This window comes from Quercus suber, unplaced genomic scaffold (assembly GCF_002906115.3).
Source record: "Quercus suber isolate HL8 unplaced genomic scaffold, Cork oak 2.0 scaffold_56, whole genome shotgun sequence".
NCBI lineage: Eukaryota > Viridiplantae > Streptophyta > Magnoliopsida > Fagales > Fagaceae > Quercus > Quercus suber.
Genome location: NW_027069521.1, coordinates 1045737 through 1060768, shown reverse-complemented (window position 1 = coordinate 1060768; position 15032 = coordinate 1045737). Strand labels below are relative to the sequence as shown.

At 34.8% G+C, this 15032-nt stretch overlaps 1 long non-coding RNA gene across 1 annotated transcript; it reads left to right on the top strand.

Moving 5' to 3' along the window:
• The first annotated feature begins 12444 nt into the window (after positions 1-12444).
• LOC136067067 (uncharacterized) lies at positions 12445-14009 on the top strand. Its single transcript, XR_010628572.1, has 2 exons — positions 12445-12770; positions 13121-14009. It is a non-coding gene; the product is annotated as an uncharacterized LOC136067067 (long non-coding RNA).
• The last annotated feature ends 1023 nt before the right edge of the window (positions 14010-15032 follow it).

Below are 15032 nucleotides of genomic sequence, written 5' to 3'. Positions count from 1 at the left end.
CCACTTGTCCAAGTAAGATCCATTCACTTGAGAAGCCACGCCCGTGACTATCTAGTGCAATGAGTTGGCCACTGATTAGGGTACAACTCTTACTCTCTTTTGGTGTGTTCAATTTTGTCTCATTGAAAAATATTATCTTTATATTTTTTATGTGCATATCCCACCATACCCCACTAGCCTCTTACTCTCTTTTGGTGGGTTCAATTTTGTCTCATTGAAAAATATTATATTTATATTTTTATGTGCATATCCCACCATACTCCACTGGCCTACCCATTTTGCCCTCAAATTAGCTATTTTATTATTTGTGCTTTCTTTCAGTACCCATTCTAAAATTCCCAAAAAAAAAAAAAAAAAAAAACCAATTTCTTTGAAATATCTGATTCTCATTATTAATTGTGGAGCTTATTGGAATTTGACTTTTATTTGGGTTATATCTCAATATTGTGAACACTGTCACTACTGGACTGCAATTTATTCCTTTAATCCATTGATCTAGTCTCTACATGCACTTTTACTTGACCTTAATTTTACATTGAGAATTGGTTACTTGAATTTTTGGGAATCTCAACTACATTCATAAATATAGTGTTGCATGCATCTACGTAGTGGTCGCATCATGTCAAACCCTGAACATCGATTCATTTCCGAGCCTAGGTCCTCCTTAGAGCAAACCATAGAAGACCTAGCAAGAAGTGTCCATAATTTACTGGATAGGGTAGAGCGAATTGAAGCATCTCAAAGAGAGACCATTAACCATGAAGGAGATAACATGCTTAGGCAAAATAACCACGGTTACTTTAATAGGGCTCCAAACTTTAAACATGATCACTATAATCACAATAGTCCTAGGGATTATGATGATAGGATGTCCAAGGAAAAGATAGAAGCACCCACCTTTGATGGCTGCCTAGACCCATGGGTTTTCACTGATTGGTTATGTCAGATGGAGAAATTCTTTGACTATTACCATTAGGCTAAGAATAAGAAAGTAAGGTATGCCATGATGAAGTTAATTGGAAAAGCCGACCTTTTCTGGGAGGACCTTAAGGATACCCTTAGGCGACGACGTGAGCCCTCCATTACTGATTGGTTTGAGATGAAGGATGCACTCTCAAGGAATTATCTTCCTCCAACTTATAGGAGCTCCCTCCTTGAGGAATGGGATTGCCTAAAGTAAGACATTAATCCTATGGCTAAATATATAGAGAAGTTTAAGGAATTCAAGAGGAGAATTCAAATAGTCGAGGAAGAGGTTGTCACACTCAATAGATTCAAGAAAGGTTGAAATGCTAACCTACTAGGCGAGATTATCACCCGAGGAGTCACTACCTTAGGAGAAGCATATGACCTTGCTAGGAATTATGAATTAGCATCCAAATCTATCTTTTGGTGATGTTCAGAACTCCAGAGTGTTCCCACCAACCCTCAACCTTTTGGTAGCAAATCTAGACTTGCCCTACCCCTTAAGGTCAATCCCAATAGCACCCCAATAGAAAAAGAGGACAAGGGAAAATGTGTGGTCAATGAGCCTTCAAGATTAGGCTTTTGCCTCCAATGCTTCAAATGCAATGGGGTTGGACACATCACAGCTAGATGTCCCTTTAGGACCCTTGTAGTTCAAAAGGATGATGAAAAGGTAGAAGATGTTGAGGAGCTGGTGTATGATCCAAATGTTGAAGAAACCCAAGATGTTAAGGTAGAATGGGAAGATGATCCTAGCTACCTCGCATGAATTAGAGCCATCTCTCCCCAGGTAGATGACTTCAAGGACTTCGGTGTCCCTAGAGTGAATGTGGTAAGGTGTGCTTTGGCAGAGCAAAGAGACACTGATGATTGGCGAAGGAGTGCCATGTTCCAAACTTACACTAAGTGTGGAGACAAAACTTGCAAGGTTATTATAGATAGTGGGAGTTGCATTAATGTGGTGTCCTCTAACGTTGTTTCCCGCCTAGGCTTGAAATTGACGCCTCACCCTAACCCATATAAAGTTTCTTGGGTGGATACTTCCTCTATAGCCATAAAAGAAAGATGTGTTATCCCACTTCAATTCCTCACCTACAAGGTTGAAATATGGTGTGATGTAATTCTTAAGGATGTAAGGCATATTATCTTAGGTAGACCTTGGCTTTATGATTTGGATGTCACCCTTCATGGGTGATCCAATTCTTGCTCATTTATGTTTGAAGGTAAGAAGATTGTACTTAATCCTTTGAAACCCAAGCCAATTGACATAACCAAGAACACAGAAGCACCAAAGGCGAAAGGCCTGAACATCATAAGCCCAAAGGCATTTGAAAGGGTAGCAGTTCAAGAATCCATTGTGTTTGTCTTAGTTGCCAGGGAACTTCATGGAGAGACCCGTGAGGAGTAACCTGAAGAAGTGTAGTTAGTGCTCTAGGAATTTAAGGATGTTTTCCCTAAGGAACTCTCCGATCATTTACCGCCCATGCATGACATATAACACACCATAGATTTTGTGCCTGAAGCGACCCTACCTAACTTGCCTCACTATAGGATGAGCCCTGCAGAGCATGTCGAGTTGTAAAGGCAAGTAGAAGAACTACTTAGGAAGGGTTTTGTTCGTGAAAGCATGAGTCCTTAGGCAGTCCCTGCACTCTTAACTCCAAAGAAAGATGGAACTTGGAGGATGTGTGTTGATAGTCATGCCATCAACAAGATCACTGTGAAATATTGTTTTCCTATCCCTTGGTTGGATGAGATGTTGGATATGATGGCTGGAGCAACAATCTTCTCCAAGAGATACTTGAAAAGCAGCTATCATCAAATTAGGGTTCGTCTGGTGATGAGTGGAAAACTGCCTTCAAGACGAAGGATGATTTATATGAGTGGATGGTCATGCCTTTTGGATTGTCCAATGCTCCTAGTACCTTTATGAGAGTGATGACTCAAGTGCTCAAGCCTTTTATGGGGAAATTCTTTGTTGTGTAATTTGATGACATCCTCATCTATAATAAGTCTAGGGAGCAACACTTAGACCACCTAACTCAAGTTTGTACTACCATTAAGAAGGAGAGTCTATATGGCAACCTCAAGAAGTGCTCTTTCTTCACCGATAAAGTCGTCTTCCTAGTTTCATAGTATCCTTTGAGGGAGTTTTTGCCGACCCCCAAAAGGTTTGAGTGATTGTGGATTGGCCCAAGCCCAAAAATATCCATGAAATTCAAAGCTTTCATGGGCTCGCTTCCTTTTATCGCCGATTTATCAAGGGGTTTAGTACCATTATGTCCCCCATCACTAATTACATGAAACAAGGGGAGTTTGTTTGGACTAAAGCTGCTGCTAAGGATTTCAATGAGGTAAAACAAAAGATTACTGAGGCACCTGTCATGCTTCTCCCTGATTTTACCAAGCCTTTTGAAGTGGAATGTGATGCCTCAGGGTATAGGGGGAGTACTTAGTCAAGAGCGTCATTCAATTACTTATTTTAGTGAGAAATTGAATGATGCTAAGCAAAAGTACTCCACTTATGACAAAGAATTTTATGCCATTATTTGAGCTTTTTGGCATTGGTGCCATTACCTGTTGTCTCAAGAATTTGTTATCTACTCGAATCATGAAGCTTTGCGCTATCTCCAGTCCCAAAAGAAGCTGAATTTTAGGCATGGTAGTTGGGTTGAAATTTTGCAACGCTACCACTTTATGGTGAAACATAGTACAGGAGTTGAGAATAAGGTTACTGATGCACTAAGTCGAAGGGTGTCTTTGCTGTCAGTCATGAGTGTTAAGGTTACTGGGTTTGAATGACTCAAGGATGACTATGAGTCCTACCCAAATTTTGGGGAGCTCTACACTAGCCTATGTAATGCCTCACAGCCAGTCCTGGATGATTATACCCTTCAGGATGGTTACTTGTTCAAAGCCAACAAGTTATGTATCCCTCAATCTTCAATGAGAGATTTCCTAGTTTAGGAGATACATGCGGGAGGTCTTACAGGTCATTTTGGCCGAGACAAAACAATTGAGGAAGTGGAATGTCAATTCTATTGGCCTGGTCTTAAGAGGGGCATTGCCAAGATAGTTGGTCAGTGTTGTACATGTCAACTAGCCAAACATCGCAAGCAAAATACTAGCCTGTACATGCCTCTACCTGTGCCAGATCACCCGTGGCAGGATGTGAGTATGGACTTTGTGTTAGGTTTGCCTCGCACCTTTAGGAAAAATGATTCTATTCTAGTAGTTGTTAAGCGCTTCTCTAAGATGGCTCATTTCCTACCATGTTCTAAGACCTCTGATTCTTCTAAGATTGCAAAGCTCTACTTTGATGAGATTGTCAAACATTATGGTCTTCCCAAAACCATAGTGTCTAATAGGGATGTTCGCTTCATGAGTTATTTTTGGAAGACCTTGTGGCATTTAGTAGGCACCAAATTGAAAATTTTCACAGCATTTCATCCTCAAACTGATGGTCAAACTGAGGTGGTTAATTGTAGTCTAGGCAACCTCCTTTGGTGTCTAATAGGTGAAGCCAATCGGAATTGGGATTCAATTCTTCCTATAGCCCAACTTACATATAATAGCTCTGTTAATAGGTCTATAGGCGCTAGTCCTTTTAAGGTTGTGCATGGATATACACTTAGGAAGCCCTTAGATCTTTTGCCCATGTCCCCACATGTTAGGATTTATGAATCTGCTGAGGCATTTGCACGACGTATTCATGATTTGCACAATGAGATTTGCAAAAAAATTTTAGTAAGTAAGTAATTCTCAATATAAAATTCATACTGACACTCATCGGCGTCATGCAAAGTTTCAGGTAGGAGATTATGTCATGATTCAGATTCAACTTGAACGGTTTCCCTCTGGGACCGTTAAGAAATTACAGGCTCATAGTGCCGGTCCATTCAAGGTATGAAAACAAATGGGCCCAAATGCATATGTCATTGACCTTCCTCATAACTATGGTGTTAGCTCTTCCTTTAATATTGAGGATCTAGTTGCTTATAAAATCCCCACAGCTATTTCTAATACCCCTTTTGATAAGCCTTTGCTTGATCCTATTGATGCCTTAATTCCTACCCCTTTACACTTCAATCTGCCCTATGCACATAAAGAATCTATTGATGCTATTTTAGATGAGCAGATTGTTTCTACCAAGGACGGAGGAGTTCACCGTTTCCTAGTTCGGTGGCAAGGGTGACTAGATTCTGATTGCACATGGATTACTCGAGATGAGCTATAGTAATTGGATCCTGACTTACTGGGGTACTATCAGAGCTCTTCAAATTTCCACTCAACAGGGTCAAGTTCTTTTCACCTAGGGGGAGTTGGTGCAAACACGAGGTATAAGCCTCCAATTATATGCATGTATGGGAGGAAGAGCAAAAAGAAAACAGCCCAACCTGTGGCCTTATGGATGGAGTCTATTAGTTATTGGGCTTGAAATTAAGCAAGCCCGAGCATTTAATAATTAGGGTTTCTTTATGCATTTTATTGTTAGCTATTTAAGAACTTTTTCTAATTATTGTAAGATAGCTTTTGAGAATTATTAAAAAAAAAAAAAAAAAACATGTGTTTTCTTTACACTGGTGCCGACTCTAGTTTTGCTTGGTGCTGACTCCTAAGGTTTATCCTTTTGTTCTATTGTTGTTTAATTGCTCCATTGAAATAGTGTGGTTGTCCTACATCAATACTCCCCCTAGTTAATTGGTGCTGCATATGTCGATGTTATAGGGAAACTATGGTTCATCTTTCACTTCACTATGAGCTTGCTCATGCTGCTGTGTAGTGAAGTTTTCTTGATCTTTGGGATTCAATGGGTGATGCCGGAGAAGATAGCATCTCTTTTGTTTGGGTGGAGGCACTGGTGGTGGAAACATTCTTCAGAGATTTGGAATTTGGTACTAGTATGTTTGATGTGGATAGTTTGGGGGCAACATAATAGCTGCACTTTTGAAGATGTTACGATATCATAAATCAGTTGATTTGATTGGTCTCAGGTTTGGGGTTTTACGCAATGTACTTCTATTTTTTATTTCCAACACTTTGTTAGAATTTCTATTTGATTAGCTCGTAATTGTTTCAAGTACTATGTGCTCATCATCATCTTTATCAATAATATTTCTATTACTTATCATAAAAAGAAAAGGTCTACTGGTATGTCCAAAAAAACATTTACCTAGATATACTATTATTGCAAGAGAAATATCTTCAAAAATGTAATAAATAACATCACAAGAATACCATAAAAAAATTTCATAATAAATAACTACGCCAAAATAATATAGTTCATCATGTTTAAGCAAACAATACAGTCCATTTCACCCAAAGGCCCTCCCTTCTATATGAAATTCTCTTTCAAAACTGGTGTGATCTAAAAAGTAAGTCAAATGTCAATGTTCATTATTGATTGTGTCTCAATACCAATGCTATTAGCTTTTTTTTTTTTTAAAAAAAAAAGGTACCAATGCTATTAGAGTAGTAATAGAAACACAACATTTTCCACAATTTTTTTATTTTTTTATTTGTAATTGTTGACATGACCGGTTGTGATTGGAACATCACTTTCATATGGCTCCACCATATAGCAATCACAACAAACCATATCAACAATTATGAAAAAAAAAAAAAAAGCTATCAATAATATTGTGTCCCTATACTTATTGATACTATTACTATAATAGTAAAGTGACTACTGCAGACGCCTACAAATTTACAACGGCACTTAAGCAGTCCTTTTGATTTAGAAAGTTCTGTCAATAAACCTTTCAAATAGAGAATAGAAAGTAATCAAAAGAAACTTGGTTGTTATTTCTTGTGTTTGGTTACCATTACCTATAAATTGTAAGGGGGAAAAAATAAATAAAAATGTTTGTACAAACTATTCATTTAGAATTGATATGCCACTAAATTACTTCAAGCAAGGTTAAACACCTAAACAGTACAACATTATGATGACACATTGATGTTTTCATATCTTTTGCTTGATATCCCAACAAACAAAGAACAACTAAATGAATTGATCAACATGCATTATTGAACTAGACTATAAACATTCATATCATCCCACAAAATCATCATAGAACTGCAAATTAATCTCAATCACAATCTCAAAACCACTCAAATCAACTGCAATCTATAAAAATACAATTTTTGCACTCATAAAAAAAAAGAAAAAAAAAAAAGAGTAAAGTAAACAGAATATATTTTCCCTTAATATGAAAGAAACCTATAAAACCCAACAAAAATAACAAACCAAAAACATAAAACCTACATCAAATGGTCACAATCAAACTATAAATTTCATCAAAATCACAACTTGGAATCCAAAACCATGACCAATTGAATCCAAACAAGAACTAGACACAGAATAAACCACATAAACAATAAAAATTCAGAAAGAAACACAGAGAGAAGCAGCAAAAGTACATGCCTTTGTTGGTTCCTCAAACTCCTCCTTAGTACTACCATACAACTCTTTCATAGTCCTAAACTTGACTTTCCTCATACCTGCCAACAACAATTCATCAACATGACCACCAATACTTATGTACACACACACTGTAAGAATAAGAACCCACTATTTATAGACTTCCTCAAAATCCAATAGCACACACAAAATTATGAGTCCTGAAATGAAAGATTTGTGAGTATGTTGTTCTTGCCATATATACCATATTGCTTAAAAATGGCAAGCATTTTTTTATTTTATATATATATATATATATTTTTTTTTTCTTTATTGGGTTGCTTTCTTTTGAGGGGTTGGTTTTTTCTTTTTATTTATATTTTTGTGTGTGCGTGTGTGCTATATGATCTAGTACTTTGTATGTAAGGAAAATAGCAAATAAAAAAGCACCATGTAAGAGACCTGTACGGACAATTGAAATACTTGCCAGATGGCAAAAAATGAAGAAAGAAGCATAGTACTAGGAAATCATCAAAACAATTTGCAAGATATTAGAGACCAGTCAAAATATGACACATTTATGACGTGTGTAAGCTAATACTATGTAGCTGCTTTAACTGATTCACAACTGTAAAGACTTGGCGTGTGTGTGATGTGTCATGGGCTGTTTTATCTTTGTATATATGACAAGCAAGGATAGTGGTAGTACACATATGGAATGTTTCATAAGCTTCTTCTTCTTTTTTTCCTTTTTTCTTTTTAAAATTTTGCATCTACAATATTTTCATAATACTTGCATAATAAATCCTAGATGCAAATTGTTACTAGTTTTAATTTAAACCAACTGAAACTATTTTTAAAAATGTTATATCCACAACATTTTCACAACACTTTCATGCTAAATTCTAAATGATAGATTGTTATTGGCTTATGGGTAAATAAATAATTTTAATTTTGAATTCAAATTATAAACTTAAGCAGTAACAACTTACTACCTAGGATTTGTTGTAAAAGTGTTATAAAAATATTGTGGACGTAACACTTCTCTTATTTTTTTTGCCCACTAGTAACAATCTGATACTTTATATTTGTTGTGAAAATATTGTAGACATACATTTTCTCTTTTATATATAAAGCTATGGGAAAAATATTTTCACATGTGTTGTAACTTATGTCAATCTCTCACAGATAAAAAAGAAAATTAAATAAAATAATAAAATATTAGACTTTGGAACCCACCACAACTAAAAACAATGGTATTGTAAAAAAATGATATAACATTTTGCTGTATCTTTAGACTTCCTCTATTTTTACAATATTTGCATAATAAAGTATTGGTGTTAAGTTGTTCATAGATAAAAAAAATAAAAAATAAAAAAAAGTGGCCCAAACAAAGATCAATAATAACTTATCATCTAAGTTTTATTATTTTAAAATTATTATGAAACTACAATAACTTGAGCACTACTCTTTGTTGTGTTATCACTCTCATGAAATAGTGTTATGGAAGTGTGTGTCACAAACTTCCTTTTTTTTTTTTTTTTTTTTTTTTTTTTTTTTTTTTGTCATGCTAATGAATGCACTTAGGGCAATGGTTAACAATCCATTTTAAGAAATTTTTTACACCACTTTTATGGGAAACGAAAAAAACTATCATAACATTAATTTCTTTTTTTTCCTTTTCCCATAAAAAATTTCTTAGCGAAAACACCATTTTGATCCCTATATTTTAGGGTTATAATCAATTTGGTCTCTACATTTTGATAGCAGTCAATTTTGTCAATTTAGTCCTTACCGTTAATTCTCTAATGGAAAATGCATATGTGGCAAACCGTTTACATTGTTGGCATGATTAATTTTAAAATATTAAATGAGATGCTGACATGTCAAAATTTAAGTGGCCACATTAGCGCTTAGATGTAAAAAAAAAAAAAAAAAAAAAAAAAAAAAAAAAAAAAAGCCACATCAACTTAAAAAAAATATTTTCTTTACCAAAAAAAATATATTTTCTTTTTTTTTTAATTTCTTTAAACAATTAGAATTTTACCGTTCTTCCCTAAACCCAGATTCAGCAGTATAACGTCATCTCTACACCACAAAACACAAAAGTCTCACACTTCACAGTCACAATGAAACCTAGAAATATGACTCAGAGAAACCCAGTCTCAATTTTCTAGTGCCCTTGTTTGAATATTCAAGCACCTCCTTCAACATCATCTTTGCCTCATTTGGTAGCAAATTAGAATACACGTTTGATATCTTCACACTCCCAACATGAGATCCACATTCACTCCCCAACAAAGTCATAATCACTGATGGTCAACAGTCACTTCCCTTCCTCCCCCTCCTTTCTCTTTTCCAACCAATCCATCATCCAAACCCGACTTTCACAAAAATCAGTTCATGATCGACCCTTGAAGAAGAAGACAGCCTCGGTCGTTTTCAAATTTCTTTGTTGGGTTTAAACTTGAAGTTGACACAAAATCAGATTTTCATTTAAACTTCACCATCCCATCGACTTCTTGTTGTTAAAAGCAATGAATTTGAATCCTCTAAATCTACAAGTTTCACAGTCGCTGATGATCTAAACAACCAGATCTAATGCCTTCATAGAGATAACAAGGGGTCTAGGAATGGTTTTGAAAAGACAAGCAAGATTGTCACTTTTAGTTTTTGGGCTCACTTTGATCCCTTGATGCAATTTAAAATTTTGAAATTTGTTTAAGATTTGGTTAAATTGCTAAATACAGGTTTGGAGAAGAAGAATAGTGAATGAGTATTAAAATGAAATTCTAATTGATTAAAGAAATTATAAGAAATTAAAGGAAAATAAACAAGGGAGGAAAAAATTTTGGTAGAGAAACGATTTTTTTTTTTTTTTTTTAAACTGACTTGGTTTTTGGCCATCTAAGCACTGAGGTAGCCACTAAAATTTTGACATGTCAGCATCTCATTTAATATTTTAACATTAATTATGTCAACAATGCCAACCGTTTGCCACATAGGCATTTTCTGTTAGTGAGTTAACGGTAGAGACCAAATTGACTAAAAGTTGAAAGTAACAGGAACCAAATTAACTGCTGCTAAAATATAGGAACCAAATTAACCGTGACCCCAAAATGTAGGGATCAAAATAGTGTTTTCACCAACTTTCTTTAAACAGATTATTAACCAATGCCCTAAGGGCATTTGTTAGGCATTTGTTAACATTTCCCTTTATTTTCCCTTGGATTTATTAGAGTCAAATGTGGTTATTAACTTCCACTTAACTAATTAAAACGTGGCTACTTTTCTAGCACTTGTAGTGTGAGGGTTTTTGGAATATCATGGCATTCTAAATAAGGGAAATTTGAGGTAGTATTTGCAATAGGTTTTTCCAAGGCATTAATAAATTTAATGTTGTAGAGTGAGGGTCTCAATATGTTCGGTTTTCAAGGTGGTGGCTTTGTTCAAGTCATTCTCCATGTGTAATGATTAAAGAATCAAGAGCACAAGGTGGCAAACAAATCATTTAATCTATACTTATGAGACTTTGTTAAGGAGTGGCTAATAACACTAGCTTATTGCATGTTAAAACATTCAAAATGCTATTTTAGCACACCTAAAAGTAAAAAATGACTTGCAATAAATGTGTCAAATGCTAAATTTTTTAGCTTTACATTGCTACTCTCTCTCTCTCTCTCTCTCTCTCTTGTTGGTGACTGTGGGTTTGGTGGTCATCAATCTCACTATTTGGTTTGACTTAGGGGTTGTGGATGTGGGTTGCCATTAATGGTCAATTTTGGATTGTGGTTGTGCTGTACAATTTTGGATGATTATTTGTGGGTCATTGTGGTGGTGGTTGGGTTGATTTTGTGTTATGGTTACGGTGGTCGGTAGTGGTTGGATTGATTTTGAGTGATGGTGGATTACACTCTAATTTATTTTATGCCAAGTGTCATTTTTTATTTAAATTATACATGCTCTAAATTTGTTGTAAGTGTTCATCCAATTTAAAATTTCTCCTTAGCCATTATACTTCAAGCTCATTCTACACAACTTTCTAACCCATGTGAAACAAATTCAATTTTTATTACCAAAACTTATTTCTTAATTAAAGTATGAACTTCAATGAAAATTTTATCATGTTCAAAAAGGCTATTCCTTTTCAATATTTTTTCCACAGTGACTAATTTTTAATAAATTATTTGAAAAATATAAAAATTAAACAGCATTTCATTGCAAAAGCAAAAATTACATTTTAAGTATATAAATAGATTAACAAACTAACTTCTCTTTGTTTTTACTTCATAAAATAGAGTAGTCAAAAATGAAAAACTACACACTCTACTAAGATGATATCTCACAAGGTTTTTTCAACAACAAAACCTTTAGTCTCAGCCAAATTTTCAGTCCAGCTATGGATACTTAATAGATTAGTCAGGGTTGATCACATGTATTCTTTTTCTTTTATTCTATTATATTTGAAGTTGTACTTTATGTTACTTTTCTAATTGATGTGTCCTTTTTAATAATAATTTTACTAATTATATATATATATATATATATTTATATATGTTTTACTCTTATCTTTTTTTGTTCCCTCCACCTAGATCGATTCATTCCTTTTTATGGGTACATTAATCTCTCTTGTTTGAACATATGGCCAAATCATCTTAAGCAACTCTCTCTTGTGTTTTACTTTAATATATAAGAAAATCTATTACCAAAATAATGAGTAATTTATTAATTTTTAAGGTAGTTTATTTTAGGTAAAATTACAATGATCATTTATTTCAACTATTTTGATTATTTTCATAGTTAGGTGATGTCCATATTATATATTGTGGTCCTAAATTTATAAAATTCTAACTTGTTATCATAATTTATTTGGAATGTCATGTCTAAATAAATATAGAATAAGCTTTCTTTTAAAAAAAAAAAAAAAGGAAAAAAAGAAAAAGAAGAAGAAGGAAGTTTTTGTTTACGTTTTGGTTTTAGTTGTAAAAAATACACTATAGGCGGACTGGACATTACATAAAAGAAACTGGAAAAGAAACAAAAACTCTAAGATTTCTCTCTAACTAAAAGTTTTTCCTTGTCCGTTTAGGTTTTGAAATTTACTTAGCAAAATAAACGGTCCAAAAAGCGCCACGCCATATAGAAAACTCTAATATCTCTCTCCTTAAGCCCACACGAACTGACAACTAGGGAAGACTATAAATACGCCTCACTTCTCACTCTCACTCCTCACGCGCGCTCTCTCTCTCTCTCTAAAAGCTCAAGCTTTCTCTCCAAGAATCCAAAACAATAGCTCTCTCTCTCTCTGACTCATAAATCAAACCTCACTCAACGCAAGAAAGAAAGACTACAAGTTTACAATCATTGCCATTGGGGTTTCACTCTTCTATGACTAACAGAGGTTCGTTAATTTTTTGAAAAAAATTCTACTCTTTTTTTTTTTTTTGAATTTCTTTTGTTCTATATTTTATTTTTGGTTTTCTTTATATTTCTTGTTTGAATTTTTCTGGGGTTTGTTGCAAAAAGGTTTTGTGATTTTTCCAGTTTGGGAAATTCAAATATTGTTAAGGGTTTCAGGGGTTTTGTTGAATCTCTGAGAGGCTGGGTTATTTTTAAACAATTTCTGATTTTTTAAATTTCCTTTTTCTGTTTTGGATTTTCCTGGGAGTTTGTTGCAAAAGGGTTTATGTGATTTTTCTCTTTGGGAAATCCAACATTGTTATCTGAATCTCTCTGTTTTTCGTTGAACAGAGCAATCGTTGGAGTTTTCTGGAAAAGTCTCACATGGGTTATCTTGATCAAGGTGTGCCCATGGAATCTTCAAAGAAGAGGAAGACTAGAGGCGATGGATTGTCTGTGGCTGAGTCTTTTGGTGACGATGTGAAACGTGCTCGTAAACTTTCCTCCAAAGGGCCAAAGAAGGGGTGCATGAAAGGAAAAGGAGGGGTTGAGTATTTACAGTGTAATTACAGGGGGGGTTAGGCAAAGGACCTGGGGCAAATGGGTTGCGGAGATTCGCAAACCAAATAGGGGGAAGAAGCTCTGGCTTGGGACATTTGATACTGTTGATGATGCCGCCTCTGCTTATGATGAAGCAGCAAGAGCAATGTGTGCTGCCGCAACTAGACTCAACTTTCCAGAGTCTGTTTCCACTATGTCGGGTCCTACTCCTGCGAGATTTGAGGCTTCTGCTGATGAAAGTACAAGTAGTTTGGTAAAGGATGAATCTACTGATAATGGACAGGAGGAATTGTTGGCTTTTTCTGAAAATGAGTTATTTGATGCGGCAGAACTTATGGCACTATTAGAAAATAATCTTGACTTCACAGGTTCAGTACTGGATTTTGGTTTTGATGTGAATCAATTTGGATTCCCTGACACTGAAGCTGACTTGCCAAGTTTGGTGGACACTGAAGGAAGGGATGAGCCTATGTGACAAACTACTCTGTGGATAATGGACCTTTCTGTATATGAATATTTTGATGTGGGATGACTTGGGATAGGGAATTTAGTTTTGTTGACTTCATGTAAATGAAAACAAAGTTTTGATCATTATTTGTATTACTTATTGAAAAGTTTTGGTAGGGTATTTGTATTTTCTTAACGATTCTGGTTCAATATAATTGTTCATTTTACAATCTCCTCATTCTTTTTTTTTACCTCACTGTTCTTTGTTTTTTTCCTCAACTGATAGGTTGCTCTATGTTTCTATAAGTGCCTGTTAATGTGTTTCTATAATTGCTATATGGTGGTAGAGGTAGTGTTAACTCTAAATACACATTCCTATGGTTGGTGATGCTGTCAAGATCATTTATTTTTTATAAGTTTTTTGCTTTTTACAAATGGTACATTCTTGAATTTTGATTGTTATTGTTTTGGTTCAAGATGTTCCTCACATCTGGAATATTCATTAACTGCATTTGAATCAAAATCTAAGTGAGAGGATAAAAAGAGGAACTGAACTGGGATGGCCTTGAACTAGGAGATTAGTATTGAAAATGTGTCAATTAGTCTATTTAGGGGCCACTGTCAAGTAAATGAGATTGGGGGTTCATTGTGGATGCTTCGTGGTATGGCTCAAAAGATGCTAAGAGCTTTGTATTGCTTGTATATTATCGTTTAAGATTGGGAGGAGCCATACTCTGGCCTCAATTTTTCTTCTTTTTGGCAAAATAAACAAATCACTGTTTAGTATGTTTGTTGCTTGATTGATGAGCTGATAGAACAATATGAGCTGCTGGTTGATAAAATTAGTGAAAGTACTTTATTTGGTGTATTTATTTGTTTTCTATGAATACAGTCAGACATGAATTTTCTTATATGTGTGTGTGTACGCGCGCGTGTGTTTCTTTTAGACATGAATTCATTTCTTCTGAGTTAGATCACATACCCACAAATTCTATAACCCATAGTTTTAATGTGGTATTGTTCACCTGCTATGCTAAAGTTGCTTTCTAAGCCAGGAGCATAAGTTTTTAAGTAACTTTGTGATCATATGTTGAATTCATTTCTGACGTGCTTATTCCTCCAATCTAGGATTGATGTTTTGAATTCTGTAGTTAACTGCGCAAATAACTTTGTAATTATGCTAGCTTTCCTTGTAAAATAAACGTTCTTTACCAGCATCAAAGCTTCTGCAAGAACAAGGTAAGTCTTCAATACT